Source organism: Erithacus rubecula (assembly GCF_903797595.1).
Source record: "Erithacus rubecula genome assembly, chromosome: 4".
NCBI classification, from domain to species: Eukaryota; Metazoa; Chordata; class Aves; order Passeriformes; family Muscicapidae; genus Erithacus; species Erithacus rubecula.
In genome coordinates, this window is record NC_136686.1 from 31720509 (window position 1) to 31732318 (window position 11810).

Genomic DNA, 11810 nt, shown 5'->3' on the forward strand with positions numbered 1-11810 from the left:
TGTGCTTATTTTTGTTGGCCTCACACTGCTGGCACAGTTTGACTGCTGAAGGAAGCAGATCCTCAGGAGGGAGTGTGTCCCTCCCACTTGGCAGGGTGTTTCCACCAAGGACAAAGTTTTCCTTCTAGTGAATCAGCCAGAAACTGCTTGCAGAAGGTGCAGCTGGGGCTTTCATCAGACAAAAATGAACATGAAATGACCCACACAAGATGTAGGGAGGGCAATGGGCAATGTTGCCACAGCAGGAAATGTTTCTTTCACGGGCCTCGGTTGCAGAGCTCAGCAAATTCACGCAAGTCCAGCTTCCCTCAGCAACAGGCGTTCTTACATTTCCTGATCTGCCTGCGGTCAGGTTCAGTGTCAACACGTGCTGCTGCGGGCTCCCTCAGAGCACGAGCGGCGTCACAGCCGGCCTCGGGCGCCTTTCCAAAATCTACCGAGGTCGTCCTCTGTCCCTGCCTGAGCCCAGCACTGCAGCCAGGAGGGCGCTCTGGACATCCCCCACAACAGCCAAAGGGCACTTGCACAACGTGCAGGACAAGTGAGGGGCACACAGAAGAATGGAGGGGAACCACAGAGACACAATCTGCCAAGGGAGAACTGGGGTTGGCATCTGTGTGGAGACAGACTGGCAGCACAGTGGAGAGCACAGGGAATAGAGTGTCTGGAAGACCACAAACATGAGGCAAGGAAGGACTGAGGAGAAGAGGGAAGGAGAACAGCACCCCAGGGACATCTGAGGTGTTTAGACACAGGTGCTGACATCACAGGCAGGCAAGGGAGGCAGGAGCTCTCCTCTTCCTATCCCTAGCTGGTGAAAAGGTGCATGTTCCCAGTGACCCAACATGGGCAGCAGCTGCATGGGCCTCCTTCCTTGCAAGCACAGCCAAGCAGAGCCTCCCCATCCCCACCTGGCTCCCTGCTTGTCAAACTCTCATACATGATCCCCCTCTAGCTCTCAATTTGGGCTGGTTCTGGCACAGTGTTTCCCCTCTGAGCACCTGGCTAGGTCTCACAGGGGGTCATGAGTCACAGTGCTGTCATTGTCTCCAGCACAGACATGGAGATGCTGAGGCTTGGGGAGAGGCCATGGCTTTACCACACTCACAGGGAGTACAGGCACCAGACTGGCAACCATTGGTGTCTTCTGCTGCCTCACACTGATCCTCCAGCGCCAGGAGCTGCTCTGAAAGGGAAGGGAGGTGATGCAAAGGGATGGGATGGAGACATGCTGGGGAAGGGCAGCTTATCCCTTGCAGCCATGCCGCTGCCAGCTGTCACTGAGAAAGGGAAAGGGCTTGACAAACCCAGACAAAATAGGATCTAACAAGACCAGAAAGAACACAGGTGGGCTGTGATGCTCCAAGGCAGAGCTGAAGGGGATCTGCACTACTGAGGAGAGCAGTGTAAGCTGCTGTCACTGTTGCACAAGGCATTAGATGCTATAACCCACAGTCTAAGTGCCAACACATCAGCACAGGGAACCACAAATTGCTGGTTTTCAGAAATATAAACAAAGAAAATTTCTTATGGTCTGGATTATAAATCACATCACAGATCAAGTGTATAAAACCATGCAAGAGAGACATCATCACTTGGTTCTTCATATGAGAGGCTTGACCATTGAGAATAACAGGTCAAAGCTAACTAAGATTATTTTATTTTGATACAACTTTATTATTCGTCTTGGGATTATTGTTTTCTCCAAAGATACAGTGCTCTTTGAAAAGTTCAAGTTTCTTTCATGGAGATACTTGCTATGGAAATTTTTTGACCAGTCACAGAACTTAGGTAGAAACCTTGCTGAAGTCCGTGGTTACAGAGGTGACAGTGTGGGCTACAAGAGCTCCATCACCAGCAGAGAATAATGCAGCATGTAACCAGCAGGTAGTCCATCCTGGCCATACGAGGCCAGGATTTACTGCAGGAGAAAGCCACTAACCATGTCTTTATGTGAGCACACAGACATCACAGCTGGAAAGATTTTGCTACTTTATATTCTTAAAGAAACAACTCCAGGCTTCCCAGCGTGCACCTTAAAACAGTGTGAAAGAACCCGAGTCCATCCAAACTTGACTCCTGTGTTTTATATCATGGGGTGCCTTAGACTGAACTGCTGACTCCTCTGAGTGCACAGAGTAACTGCTAAGACCTGTGGGTTTTCCAGCACCCGATTGATCTTTACCTGTGATGGAGCTTTCCTGGAAAGTGGAATGAGCTGGTGGAATGAGGCCATGTGAGGGCCACAATAGCAGTCTTCAAAGCATAACTAGGAAGTGGAGGTCTGTGTGAGTAACTGTGTGCTGACCCTTGCCTTGCCTGGCCAGTAGAGCTTCATAGTCCAAAACTGGTTGGAGCTGGATATCTTCTTTTAACATAGCTGGAATGTGCTACAAAGTTGCACAAGTATCTTCTCCGGAGCTGCTCTGCCCTCATAGGACTGCAAGAGCTGGTGGGGGTGGCCCCCATGAGGAAGCCACAAAAGCCAGACCAGAGCAGTGTACTGGAGGAAGGCCATGTCACCTCAGTGGTGTGACAAAGCTTCCCACAAATGGCTGGATGTGCCTTTTGGCTTCCACAGCCGGGAGGTAAAAGGGCAAAAGGAAGGGGTGTCACTGTGTTTGCCTGGTTGACAAAAACCCAATTATTCTATCCAGTGCTGCTTGTTAACCTTGACAGAACTGGGTACAGGGAGCTGGCTCTGACCTCACAAAATCCCCCAACAAACCCTTCCCAAGTATTTTTCTGTGGTACAACTCTGTTGAGGAAGGTACAATTAGCAAGCCCTTCCCTCCATTTATTTCCCTATCTTTAATGTTATCCTCTCACCCTGCAAGGTCTGCAGAAAGAAACTGCAGGCTGTGCTTCTCCCCTGCCAGCCAAATATGCAGAGAGCTTTTCCTTTGCTCCTGTGCCTGGTGAGGCCACTCTCTTCACCTGCAAATACTGGTGGGGGAAGCAGTAATTGTTCTTCTAGAGGTAATTTACACTTGGCAGGATCTTACTCATCTGGTGGTGACATGGGCTGGCTTTCTAGGCTCTTCCACCAGCAGAGCAGGTTGCAGGGCTGTGGTTCTCTACCTCGCAAACATTTAAAAGCTTCTTACCCAGGGGTGCAGCTGTCTTCACTCCTGCCTGGAGCCTGCCCAGCCAAAGCATTCAGTCGTGCTGGGTGAATGCTGGCCTCTTCACACCTTGCCAAGCAAAGCAGGTCTGACCTCAGGGAGTTAAACACTCAAACTGGCTCACAGATGTGTCTGCTCTGCTTTGTGGATGTGTGCAGCAGGTGGAGTAGAAAGGAAGGTGAACAGATGCAACTGCACCCCTGTAATGTTTTCTGTTACATGCACATGCTGCCAAAAGCTATAGGAAGACCCCAAGGGTATGGAAAGGCTTCCCAGCCCTTTGGATATGACACCAGCTATGCCACTATGGGTGCTACATTCCCCACATAGGAGCTCATCCACCTGAGGAACTTGGGAAGCATCCTTCTCCAAAACCCCAGCCTTCTCCTCTCCCTCTTCTCTCTATCTTCCTTGCTCCAAGGGATTCTTTTCCCTAAATGCTGTGGCCCAATCCTGGGAGCACACAGCACCAGCAGTAGGGTATAAGGGAGCAGCACTATCTCTCCCTTTGCCTCTTGCTGTACCCATCCACCTTGTGCCACTCATCTGTAAGCAGCTGATTCTCCTTTTTCCCCCTCTAAAGCTCTTCCTGGCCTTCTCCACTTCCCACATATGCCTTGCCTGTCTGGCAACAAATGCAGCAAAACAGCATTTCCAGAACCATCAGCCTCAGCAGGTGGCTCGGGAGCTGGTGGCTGCATTGCACAGTGGGAGCGCTGGCTCCACACTGGCCCATCCTGGAGCACTTGGCTTGGCTGGCAGCAGCATCCCTGCTCTCCTACCACTGCTGCAATAGCCCAATTAGTAGCTCAGGTGTTGCCACAGTCTTTGGCTGCAGCCCAAGAGCTAATGATGGAGCAGGTGGCAGATGTGAGGATTGCAGAAGCATGGCTGGAGATGAGGGGAGCACTTTTGGAGCAGCTTGTTGAGACCAGTCTTTGCTGACCAGCTGGGATGATGGGTTTTGCAAGGTGTGTTCTTGCTTTGTGGAAGTCTCCAAAACAACCTTTAACCTCTGAAGGATGCTTCAGCTGCTCTGTCACCCCTCCCAGGATGTCCAAAATTATTTTGGGATTACAGCAGTGACCACAGCATGGCCACTGGTTTACAGCAGGAGGAAAACTCATTAAACCCCAAAGGTGTTTAATGAGAAGCAAAGTGGCAACAGGGCATTTACATGTCACTCATATTGATGCAACATGATGATAGAGGGGAATAAATGTCATTGTCTCATGAAAGAAGCTCTGTCTTACCAAATTCCTGCACTGTGTGTCTACCACAAATGGTGTGAGGCACGTAGGTATTACTGATCCCAAAGCAAAGCTATAGAAGGAAGAGGAGAGGAGAGGAGAGGAGAGGAGAGGAGAGGAGAGGAGAGGAGAGGAGAGGAGAGGAGAGGAGAGGAGAGGAGAGGAGAGGAGAGGAGAGGAGAGGAGAGGAGAGGAGAGGAGAGGAGAGGAGAGGAGAGGAGAGGAGAGGAGAGGAGAGGAGAGGAGAGGAGAGGAGAGGAGAGGAGAGGAGAGGAGAGGAGAGGAGAGGAGGTGGAAACTCTCTAGAAGCTTACAGGTGAAGAACGTGCAACTTGACACGCAGCAAGAGCTTGAGGAGCTTTCTCCAAGCAGGTTGAAGAACTGGTTAAAAAGAGGCTTAGAGCTATGACCAAAGAAGCTGTTGATGCAGTCTGATTCCTGCTGTGCTTACAGAAGCAAGAGTTTGTACCTTCTTTGTAGGCAAACAGGATTATGTCAAACTACCTAATGCCATCATTCAGTTCTCTTACTAATGGAAACATTGAGTATGGGCTAATTGCTCAAGCCAAAAAGGGAGGCAGGTTTTTATGATCACCATACTATGTTACTCTACAAGTACAAACTGCTCCTTTCAGGGTTCTGCATAAAGCAGGAGTATAGATCCAGCTCTGTTTGTTTATGCTTGAGGAGTCAGGATACATGGATCCTCTGAATCTTTTCCATCCCAAGCTCCTGTCCTTGCCATCCTTCCCCAGGACCTGTTTCCACTCTGCTGACTCAGTATCAGAGCTGACTTCTGTGGGAGCATTATGGCCCTTGGGTGTCAGGCCCTCAGTGGGCTGCAAAGAAAAGGAGTGCAAAAGTCTGCTCTTGGGTCTGCATCCCTTCTCTTGATGCTTCTTTCCCCCAGTGGCTCCAAAAACACCCACTGCTGCTGAAACACAGCCCCATCTTGAAAAGAGCTGTGTGACAGTGGGTGTCACGGCAGCCATTTTGTACTAATAACAATAATTTTGTACTAATACCATGTCGTGGTGGGGAAGACAGAAATGACTAATTAAAATGTTGCAGAGATAGTCAAGTCATAAGACCATTACTCAAGTGCAATTTAGCTGGGAAGCTGCAATTCACAGCTCTGCTATTACAAAAATACCACCGGGCTTAATTGGACACATTGTTGTCAAGGTATCAGGGTAGCATCCTGCCTGAGCACCACTCAAGGCTGCCCACCATCCACACTGGGCATCAGGGTCAGAGCCTTCCACTGCTGGCTCTCAAGTGCTTGGTGCCAATTCCAACAACAATAGTTTTTTTCTGGCCCAATACCAGGCAGGCCTAAGGTGTCTCAGCTTGCAAACAGACTTATAGTTCAGGGGGGCATGCTTAAGATTAGGGTAACAATATCATCAGTGGGAAGTGTAGCCAAGCAAAGGAGATGGAGGGAGAGGAAAGCAAAGGGTGACAAAGAGACAAATGGAGGAGACAGCAGCCTTCCAACAGGCCAGAGGAGAGAGTCATGAAGGGCCTGGTGTTGAGGGCAACAGCTCCCATACCTGGCACATTTCTTTCCTGCTGTTGCTGTCTTAGAAGACAGAAAATGCCTAGTGAGCAATTACCACAAATACCTTCCCTGATACATTCTGTGACGCTGTGAATCTAGATGACACATTACAGGAGAGAAAAAGTAATCTTGCATGGGCTCAAGGAGGTATCTCACCCCATGAAAAGACCCTCCCTGAAAGGCTAATGTGGGTCCAGGCCTGCACAAGAGGCAGCAGAAGCAGCCAGGCTTTGGGGAAGGGCTGTTTTGGTCCTGGGGGGCCTGGTCCAAAGGAAGAGAAGGATGCAGACACATCCTGGCATGTCAGTGCCCTGCAACCAGTGACAACAGCTCTGAGCTTTTGCTGCCCCAGACTGGGAGATCAGAGGTGCAGTCTCTGATCTGGGCCAGAGAAAATCACTTGTGCGAGGAAACTCAGATGAGATCTTCTGTCTAGCTGGCCTGCATGTGCTACCCCTGCAAAACTCTGCTCTGCTCTCTCAGCTCCTTGTGCTGACTGCCAACACAGACATCATGCTCACCAGAGACACCTCCTTTTCCATATGCTAAAAATGCCCAGTCTTGCCTCAGCTTGGCCAGCAGCAGCTCCTCAAACCTCCTGCCGAGGCTGACTGTTATTTATCACCTCTCCTCAGTGGAGCTCGGCCTAAGCACAGTGTGTGCCCAGGATCTCGGTGCCAGTGGGATGCAGGGGGAGAATGAGCTTCCCTGTGCCTGGGCTCATTCACAGGCCAGCAGCCTTGCAGCAGGTCCAGCTGAATGATGCAGAGCCAGGAAGGACATACAGCAGGACTTACTCACTGCTCTGGGATGTCAGTCCTAATGGAAAACAGCAGCGAGGAGTTGGAATATGCCGTAAATATTTACTAGCTAAGACATCCATTTCCCCAACAGTTGTTAGAAGTCCTTAGATGCTTGAAATGTCAGGATTAGACTCTATGCTCCAGCATCAGGAGAACCCAAGCACCATCCCAGCACCATCCTGGCGAGTCCTCCTGTGCAGTGGTGACTGTATGGCTGTCAAACCAGCCCCAGATCTGCCGAGTCCCTGGGCAACACAGTCACCTCCTGTGAAGTGTGGTTGGTTTGTGGATGTGGAAATAGCCCAGTGTGGTTTGAGACTGGGATGAGCCACATTGTTCTCCCCACTGACAGGGGGCTGCTGAGAAATATCATGGCTTGCCTTTACTCTGGGAGAAGCTAACCCAGTCTCAGCCTTTCTGTCAGCGATTGGCCCTCCGTGTGCAGACTCTGGGGTCCAGCAGCGCGTTCCTTCTCAGCCTGCACAGCACAGGCACGTGGCTGGCGCTAAGGAGACGCACTTTAAATAACCACACCACGGTGACTCATGCCTTACCCGAGGCAGTCTGGCTGCTGGCATATAAAGCATGAAAGCCGGTGATCTTTGGAAGAAGAGAGGATCCTACAGTGAGCAGACATATGGCTCAGTTCCTGGCCAGAAGGTGGGAGGGGTGGAAGCGTTTCTAAATGAGATAGGCTGGGAGGCTGAGGCCAGGTGCAGAGCAGTGACCTCCCCAGCGCTGCCCAGCTCTGTCCTCCTGACCTGCTGCCACATGCACAGCCCCTTGTCTCTGGAATTTCCCTGAGTTAGCTGTTTTCCAAACTGAAGAGGCTTGGGGGGGTAGGGAAAAAGCAGGAGCAGTGCCTGAGCCTGAGCCCAGCATGGCTGACATGGGAGGACATGGAATGCTCTCTTGCCCTTTACAACATTTGTCTGTAGCACCGAGGTGGCAGAAAAGGATAGGCAGTTCTGGTGGTTCTAGTGGACCATCACCTTTCCCTCTAGCACTTCAATCATTCTCCATTTCCCCAGCCCCCAGCAGTTCCAGAGCTGCCCTTCCCACCCTGCCTCCCTCTCAAAACTCTCCCCATCCACTCAGACCCCTTCTCACACCAGCTCCCCTCAACACTGTCCTATCCTTCATTGCCTGTCCCTTTCCTCCTTCCCCAGACCTATTCTCCCACACCTCCTGCACTTCTTTTCCAGCTTCCCTCTATGAAGGGCGACTCTGCAATCCCTGTTCTCTGCTTCTCAGTGCCATCTCTCAGCACCTCTCCTTCCTTGTCTGCTGCCTGGGGCCACATCCCCTCTGGCAAACAGTCATCCCTCAGGACCTACTGTGGTGTTTCCCACAGACCTCCCCACAGCCTCCAACCCTTCCCACAGCTGTTTGCTCCAGAAGCTCCACAGTGGCTCGGCAGGCTAGACCAGCTTTCTGCCAGCAGCCCATACTGAGGCCTGCCCTCATCCTGGGTTGCATCCCGCTCTCCCTTGCCTCCTCTCCAGGCTGTGGCTGTGGCTGGGTTGCCCTTGACAGCCACACGAGCTGCCTTCCCCAACCCACAGGCTGTTTCCAGGGCCTGGACAGGCTGGAGCTGCTCATCGGCTTTGGCAAGGTAGCGTAAATGTCACGTCTCTGCCTGTTCCCAGCCTGATGCCTGTTCCCGGCCCCGAGCGATGCCCGTGTGTCTCCCATTATGTAAGGCATAATGTGGATGGGAGGCCTCGGGCTGCCTTGTGCACCATGAATGACAGCTGCAAAAATGAGAAGAGAACTATTTTTAAACCTCCCCCTGCCCTCCTTCTCCAGCTCTTTTCCCCACAGCCTCAGCCAGGCTGTCTGGATGTCCAGCCCATGGGGGCACTGGTCCTGCTGGGTTCTGCAGAACAGGTCCTGAGCAATTCTTTGTACTGCCCCAGAGGGACACGCAGCACCTCAGCACAGGGCTGGTGGCACCCAGAGGACATGTCCTCTTCCAGCCCTCCCTGGCCATCAGCAGTCCCCTGACATCCTCTCCTTCACCTCTCAGAGGCCTGCTTGTCGCCAGGACCAGCAGTGTTCCTTTCTTTCCTCCAGCCTCTCTCTGTAACTTTAGAAAGGTCATTCCTTCCTCCTTGAGCCACAGGGTTATGATTCCTTGAAGAAGAGCAAAAGGGATCTAGAGGGGGAAAAACTTACCTTCTACTGCAGAAACATGATACCCCAGCACCACCCTGTCCCTCAGAGTGAGGGCAAGAGACAGATGGTCTGGAGCAGGGGCCTGCATAATTGTCCCATCTCCCACTGAGTGCTGCTGGCACAGGGACCAGTAGGGAAGAGGCAAGGTGGGTGAGGAGCTGTCTAAGAAAGGGGCTCTGTCAGTCTCAGGGAGAATTGTCAAAACCAGCAGTGTTTTGCCCCAGAATGCTGTAAACAAGGCACCTCTCAAGTCAAAGCATTGGAAGAAGGCATGCAGGGGGTGGACACTGTCCATGTGCTGCCAATTTGGCTCTGAACAAAGACACTCAGGTCAAGGTTTTGCCCATCAAAGTACTGTCTGGAGAGACCAGCAAGTGTCAGGTACCTCTTCACCTGGCATTGCAGACACTGCTGTGGACACCCCTACACAGGAAAGATGGAGCTGACCTGTAGCAGGTACAGAGCAGGCTTGTGAGTGGCCATTTTGAGTGTGGAGCTTGTTTAATTTAAAACTGGAGAGTCTGAGAGGGGACAGCATCCATGTATCAAAAACATATGCTGGGGCAAAAGTCTAATTTGTTCTCTTAGAAGCTCATCTGGATCATAAATACATTTGGACTTAAAATTAGAAAGAAGTTCCTAGCCAGCCATGGTATAAACTTCTGTGACAGCCTGTCAGGCTGGAAGGTGGGCAGAAGAAGCCTAATTTGGTAAGAGACTCAGCAGGCTGGTAGTCAGTGCATGGCAGGAGAGGAGGGAGCCCAGAATGAGCCATACACAGGTCTGAAATGAAGCTTGCAATCATGTCCCCAAACTGGTCCCCAGAGGTATTGGTACAGAGCTGTAGTCACAGTGTGTTGCATCCTCTGTAGGTTGGTTACATATCATTAGTGTCGTGCTTCAGAGTCCTCCCAGATCTTTAAAGAGGCAAGAAAGAGGTCACCTCTTTTCCTTCTGGGTTTTTAGGAAATTAATTTCCTTCATTTCTGTAACCTCTGCGGCCACAGTAGCCACAGGGCTGGGGTGAGGCAGGGAGGAGAATAGGGTCACTCCTGCTGCTCTTAGTCACGCTTTGGGTGTGCTGGTTTGCCTTGCTCACAGGCTCAGCACAAAGCCCGCTCTAGGCTAGGGAAGCATTTCCCTGGGGCTGGGTGTGCTGTGGCAACCTGGGGAGCTTGGGGTGTTCACCATAGCAGGCAATGCCCTTATGGGACTCCTTGGCTGCATTCTCCCTTGTTGCAGGAGCTTGGGGCACACGAGACACTTCAACTCTCTCCCACTCACTCCTGCTGCTCTTCGCATTCTTAGGTTTGTGTGACCTTGCCCACGGGAGGGGAGAGGGTTCATTTAGGCAGTCAGGATGTTCCCAGGATGGTCCCCAAGTGTCTTGACTCGGGCAGGCCCAAAAGAGCCCAGAGTCTCAGCCCGATGTTCCAGCGCGGCACTGTCACACAAGGGCACACCTGCCCTGACGGGGGAGCCTCGGTGAGGGCTGCGCAGAGCTGCGGGGGCCCGGCAGGTGCCGCAGCAGGAGGCTGCGGCCGCCGCTCACCCTGCCGAGCTCCGCCCGAGCGGCGCCTCCCCCGCCGGGCCCTGGGGCGGGCGCGGCCCTGACGGGGCGGTGCGCGCTGCGCCAGCGCCACCTCGCGGCCCGCGGCGGGGAGGGAGGGAGGGCGCGGCCCGGCCCCGCCGCCATTTGCGGCGCCCCGGGGCCGTGAGGGGACGGCGGGCGCTGCCTGCCCGCGCCCCACACCGCTGCACCAGCAGACAAGGAAGGCTGCAGCAGCGGCTGCCGGGAGCCTCCCTCGCCCTGCTCCAGCACAGGGGTCGAGCAAGCATCAAGCCTGGCCGGGGTCTGCCACCGCCTCCGTGGAACACGCACCGTGGGCTGGCTCAGAGCTTTGCTGCTCCACCTTCAGCCGCGGGTAGGGCGGGTGCTGAGCCTGCTCCTGCAAGCTGGAAGCGTATTGCAGGGATAAAGCGTACAGGAGCCAGTACTGCTCATAAAAGCTGTGATCTGGCACAGGGGGATAAGGTACATGAACTCACCTCTTGCCACATCTGGAATACTGCCAGCAACTTTCCACTCTGGCTCCGGAGCCAGCCTCTTTCACCTCCTCTCCTTCCTTATGGGAGGAAGGGTAGTCCCATATTACTCTTTTGCAATTACTTCCCAGAGACACCCCACCCATCTAAGCACAAGTCTATCATAGCTGTACCATCAGCTTCTGGCTTTATTCTCTTATTGTCAGTTTGCTCTCACTCTCCTCAGAAGCCTAAGACACATTTTCTCAATGGTCACAGCCAAGAGCAAGCAAAAACCCCAAGGTGTTTGGTGGATGCAGCTCTTGCACATTTCTCAACACAGCATTCCATTGCCGCGACAGAGTGCTACTGGAGACAGATCCTTTCTGCTCTTCTGTGGATCTGGCGTAGCCAGCAGAGTACCAATGTACGTGAAGTCCCAAGAGCAGCGGATCTTCCCGACACACAACAAGAAGTTGCCATTTTTCAGATCACTAGTAGCTGCAACATTTCCCAAAGGGAACTAGTAATATAATGTGCAGAGTTAGTACATTTATAAACTCACTCCCCACCCACCCAAGAGAACATTCAAGCTCCCTGAAAAGGAGGCAGTGTAACAAATATTGGTGCTGGTGCCAGCTGATATCCCCCCCCACAGGGAAAAAATGCCAAATATCCTCCACTATGTCAAGGCACAGCCTTGCATTCACTCAGTTTCTAGGGCAAATCCTTGGACCAACCATGTCAAGTCCTTGGCCTTTGGTATGTGGTAGAGCTCAGGCCCCTCCCTCTAAAAAGGAAGATTTTTTTGCTCTCATAAACAAATTGCCTGGGTCACTAATCCTGCCATGGCTCTGGAAGACAGCCA